Source organism: Salvelinus fontinalis, chromosome 11 (assembly GCF_029448725.1).
Source record: "Salvelinus fontinalis isolate EN_2023a chromosome 11, ASM2944872v1, whole genome shotgun sequence".
NCBI lineage: Eukaryota > Metazoa > Chordata > Actinopteri > Salmoniformes > Salmonidae > Salvelinus > Salvelinus fontinalis.
The window spans coordinates 29,004,966-29,010,965 of record NC_074675.1 but is presented as its reverse complement, the minus strand read 5'-3'; positions in this window follow the sequence as shown (position 1 = coordinate 29,010,965).

The following is a 6,000-nucleotide window of genomic DNA, read 5'->3' as shown; positions in this document are numbered from 1 at the left end:
GTTGATGACCACCTTTTCATCCCTCCCTTCTGAAGCTTTCTGAAACCTCTCTCCGTTTCAACCATATTGCGCTCTCCCTCTCTCTCTCTCTCTCTCTCTGATTAATTAATTAATGCTTTATTGGCATGAGTGGGGGGTTGCCACTGTTACCAAAACAATGTATATGAAGTATTACATAAATTAAGATGTTTGAGCAACAATAATAATATATATTAACAAAAACAATTAATTGAAATCTAACAAGGGCTCATGTGTTTGACATTTGCAGGAGCTATTTTCTCTCTTATAGTATTACAGGCTAGGACATAATCTTCAGCAAGATCTACGTTCTCTACATTTTCTCCTAACAAAATGCAGATTTTCTTCTCAACAGGCAGTTCAAAAATGATTTCTTGAAATATCAGGAGTTAAATACCTTTTGAGACATTTTGGGCAGTGGGGTAGGAAATGCTGCTCATTCTCTAGTTCACCGGACCCACAGTGCTTACATAGTCTTGGTCTGTAGTCACTGAGTCTGTACGTTGTTAATGTCTTCCTTTGTTTGATTTCTTTGATTTTGACAAGGTGTGGTGCTACTTTGTTATGTCTATTTATCATTTGGTAACATTGAAGTTACCAAATTGCAGTCCTCTCTTCTGGGGGACCTGAGTTCCTATCGCGTTGGGCCTAGTATCAAGGTGTGTGGCAATAATAAACGATGTGGTCTGTAAGCAGCCAGCATGTGATAAATATGCACATTCACCATGTCACGTGCAGGACAGAAGAACGTATCAAAGAGAAAGGGAATGTACACAACTCTGGTATGCTCCCATGGTGATTTAATCAGACTCACAATGAACCCAACGTTTCGATCTGAGTTTGATCTTCATCAGGTCATACATACTCCACTGTGAAACATACATATGTAACGGATGTGAAATGGCTAGCTAGTTAGCGGGTGCGCGCTAGTAGCATTTCAATCAGTTACGTCACTTGCTCTGAGACATTAAGTAGGGTTGCCCCTTGCCCTGCAAGGGCCGCGGCCTTTGTGGAGCGATGGGTAACGACGCTTCGTGGGCGACCGTTGTTGATGTGTGCAGAGGGTCCCTGGTTGGCACCCGTGTCGGGGCGAGGGGAAGACGTAAAGTTATACTGTTACATTGATGCTGTTGACCCGGATCACTGGTTGCTGCGGAAAAGGAGGAGGTTGAAAGGGGGGTGAGTGTAACGGATGTGAAATGGCTAGCTAGTTAGCGGGTGCGCGCTAGTAGCATTTCAATCAGTTACGTCACTTGCTCTGCAAGGGCCGCGGCTTTTGTGGAGTGATGGGTAACGCTGCTTCGTGGGTGTCAGTTGTTGATGTGTGCAGAGGGTCCCTGGTTCGCGCCCGTGTCGGGGTGAGGGGACGCCGTAAAGTTATACTGTTACACATACTTAAGTAGCCTCTAGAGGCATATACATCTGGTCAGTTGAATACATACAGTACATTCGGGAAAGTATTCAGACCCCTTTACTTTTCCCACATTTTGTTACGCTATATTCTAAAATTGATTAAATTGCTCAATCTACACAAAATACGCCATGATGACAGAGCAAAAACAGGTTTTTAGAATTTTTTGCAAATGTATAAAATAAAAAAAACTGAAATCACATTTTAATTAAGTAATACATTTTTGTTCAATGAAGTAAGTCAGTGCTAGTAGGGGGAGGGGGGAGTTGAGCGAGTGTTTGTTTTTTGGGGGTGGGGGGAGAAGGGGGTGCTTTGGGATTATTTAAAATACTCTTTGAAGAGGTAGGGTTTCAGGTGTTTTTGGAAGATGGGCAGGTACTCTGCTGTCCTAGCTTCAGGGGGAATCTGGTTCCACCATTAGGGTGCCAGGATAGAGAGGAGCTTTGACTGGGCTGAGCGGGAGCTGCCCTCCCGTAGGTGTCAGAGGGCCAATAGACCAGAGGTGGCAGAACAAAGTACTTGTGTTGGGGTGTTGGGTTTGAGCATAGCCTGAAGGTAGGGAAGGACAGTTCCTCTTGCTGCTCTGTAGGCAAGTACCATGGTCTTGTAGTGAATGCGATCTTCGACTGGAATCCAGTGGAGTGTGCGGAGGAGCCGGGTGACATGGGAGAACTTGGGGAGGTTGAACACCAGGCGTGCTGCATTCTGGATAAGTTGCAGGGGTTTGATGGAAAAGCGGGGTGCCCAGCCAACAGCGAGTTGTCCAGACGGGAGATGAGAAGTGCCTGGATTAGGAACTGTGCTGCTTCCTGTGTGAGGTAGGGTCACACTCAAAAGATGTAGAGCATCAACCTGCAGGAGCAAGTCACTGCTTTGATGTTTGCAGAGAATGACAGGGTGTTGTCCAAGGTCACGACAAGGTTCCCACTTTGGGAAGGGGCCACCATGGAGTTGTCAACCGTGATGGCGATGTCTTGGAGCGGGCAGGCCTACCCCGGAAGAAAGAGCAGCTCCGTTTTGTCGAGGTTGACCTTGAGGTGGGACGACATCTAAGCTGAGATGTCTGCCAGGCACGCAGAGAATTCAGTTCATTGTTCGCTGTTAGGGGGTCCTGCGTGCCCTGGGCATTACAGAATCAAATCTAGAATCAAATCTGAATCAAACTAGTCTAAATATTTGTTCATTTTACTGAACGAGTTGAAAAGATCAGTCAGTAAAAAAAGCAGAACTGCCCATCACTAATATAAAATTCCCAGAACCGGGTAGTCAGAACACATGCCCATTGATTTTGGTATAATGTTTGAGCAGAGGATCACAGAACTAGCCATGGCAAAATGCATAAAATTGCAGTAACTTTGCTTTAAAACTGCAAAAATTGTCTTTCAGCTCAATGAAAGAATTTGTAGAATTGCAGAAAATGTGCTTTACAACAGCAACATTTTCTTTACACTGCCAAGATGCCTTTAGCTACCTTCTAGCTAGCTAATAGATTATGTTAGAGTTTACACTTCCTCTTCCAATGAAGTAAGGGGAGGTCAAAACAATGTCTACCAAATCTATTCATTTTAAAATGTTGATTACCTCATTCTTCTTGCCATTATCATTCACCTGATAAGACAAGACATGACTTAGATGTTTTGCTAATATATGGTCGCCGGCTTGCCTGGACAGGGGTCCCTGGGCAATAAAGGTTTGAAAACCCCTGACCCAGAGCTCAAGCTCTCACAGCATCTCCAACGGTCGAGCCTCCTAGCGGGAGGAGAGGAAAAGGTCTGTGCTATCATTGGATCCTTCGGACATCCCTACCCCATTGAAGTTGAAATGTAAAATGGTTAAGGGCTAGGAACTTCCCAAGGATCCCAGATAGCACTGACGACAGAAAAGGCAGAGGTCTTATGCCAGTTGAATCCAGAAGCAAATCCAACACGTCCTAACGGTGGTCGGGGATGCAACAATGTAACTAAATTAGTCTGTGCAAGAATGAGCTAAAAGTAACCTGGGGGTTACATACACTTCCCACAAAATAGACTTGGTGTTCCGACAAGTCCAAACATCTTTGACCTCAAAAGCATGCATTACATTAATACATACACAGCATCGTCAATGTGTCATAGCTTGATTTTACATCATAAAAGTACATACAAGTCTTTCTCTCCTCTCTCTCTTGCTCTCTCTCGCTTTAGCTGGGGCTATGTTCGTTCCAACCAACAAAGGATTCGGGAAAATATTCAGACCCCTTCCCTTTTTCAACATTTTGTTACGTTACAGCCTTATTCTAAAATGGACTAAATAAAATCATCAATCTACACACAATACCCCATAATGACAAAGTGAAAACAGGTTTTTAGAAAATTTTGCAGAATTATTAAAAATAAAAAACAGAAATTCCTTATTTACATAAGCATTCAGACCCTTTGCTGTGAGACCCGAAATTGAGCACAGGTGCATCCTGTTTCCATTGATCATCCTTGAGATGGATGTACAACTTGATTGGAGTCCACCTGGGTTAAATTCAATTGATTGAACATGATTTGGAAAGGCTCACAACTGTCTATATAAGGTCCCGCAGTTGACAGTGCGTGTCAGAGCAAAAAACAAGCCATGAGGACGAAGGAATTGTCCATAGAGCTCCAAGTCAGGATTGTGTCGAGGCACAGATCTGGGGAAGGGAGTCAAAACATTTTCTGCAGCATTGAAGGTCCCCAAGAACACAGTGGCCAGACGGAAGCCACTCCTCAGTAAAAGGCACATAACAGCCGCTTAGAGTTTGCCAAAAGGTACCTAAAGGACTCTCAGACCATGAGAAACAAGATTATTTGGTGTGATGAAACCAAGATTGAACTCTTTGGCCTGAATGCCAAGCATCCTTACGGTGAATTATGGTGGTGGCAGCATCCTGCTGTGGGGATGTTTTTCAGCGGCAGAGACTAGCCAGGATTGAGGGAAAGATTAAAGGAGCAAAGCATAGAGAGATTCTTGATGAAAACCTGCTCCAGAGTGCTCAGGACCTCAGACTGGGGTGAAGGTTCACCTTCCAACAGGACAACAACCCTAAGCACACAGCCAAGACAACACAGGAGGGGCTTTGAGACAAGTCTCTGAATGTCCATGAATGGCCCAGTCAGAGCCCGATCAAACATCTCTGGAGAGACCTGAAAATAGCTGTGCAGCGACGCTCCCCATCCAACCTGACAGAGCTTGAGAGGATCTGCAGAGAAGAATGGAAGAAACTCCCCAAATACAGCTGTGCCAACCTTGTAGCGTCATACCCAAGAAGACTTAAGGCTGTAATCGCTGACAAAGATGATTCAACAAAGTTCTGAGTAAAGGGTCTGAATACTTATGTAAACGTGATATTAAAATTTGCCCAAAAAATCTCAACTTGTTTTTGCTTTGTCAGTATGGGGTATTTTGTGTAGATTGAGGAGTAAAAAATACAATTGAATCAATCTTAGAATAAGGATGTAACGTAACAAAATGTGGAAAAATTCAAGAGGTCTGAATATTTTTTCCAAATGCACTCTATATGTATTCAAATTGAAAGTGCTAATGCCTTCTGGTGTCCTGACTGTAGGCTAGGCTTTGTGTGTGTTTGTGTGTCTAGGCCGTCTGCGCAGGGACTTTTGAAATTGCTTACAATCTCCAAGTCAATTTGCAGGGGCGGCTCGAGCCTGTAAGCCAGCCGACTGACTCTGGCTGCATTGAAATCAGCAGAAATCTTATTGACTAAAGCATGTCCCAATTAACTCTGATCACAACTCATAAAACGCTCATTAGAAGGCCTATTACTGGGCAATGGGCAAGTCGGGGTCAGGCTATCAGACTGTGATTTGTAATCTCTGGAATGGAAACTTGGCGGCTACATGAGTTGCTGAATTTGGGCTCCTGAGACTATATAAGGAGAGGAGTTTTTTTTATTTTTTATTTTACCGTTATTTTACCAGGTAAGTTGACTGAGAACACGTTCTCATTTGCAGCAACGACCTGGGGAATAGTTACAGGGGAGAGGAGGGGGATGAATGAGCCAATTGCCAAGTGAGGAAATATACGTGGTGTTTTGGTGTGGGAGACAGGCTTGAGGCACATAAAAGCACCGTCCTGTTGCAAATTGAAGTGACATTGAAGTGAAATATGCTGACAGAAGAGAGAAATCTGCAGATTCATGATCTATTCAGTTGTTAGACACCCCACCCAACAGTGCTGGGACTCCCCTGCCTGACACACACACACAACCACACACGCTGGGACTCTCCTCCCAGACAGTCAGTCATTAGTGAAAGCAGAGCAGCATCCCCTCGTTTAGAATCCATAGACCTGATCACAACATTCTGCTCCACCAGGCTGTATTAAAAGTATCTCTCTCTCTCTGACTGTCCCTCTCTTTCTCTCTCAGGGGCTATTCTTCACTCTTGTTCTCTCATCTCTTTCTCTATCCCCCATCTTTGTTTTTGCAGGCCAAAAGAATAAATGGATAATGATGATCCAATCCACTATGTGAGCATACAACCCCTCAGCATTGAGGTTGTCTGCCATTCTTTCTGTGTGTCCTTGCTTCGGGTTGTATTATCCTA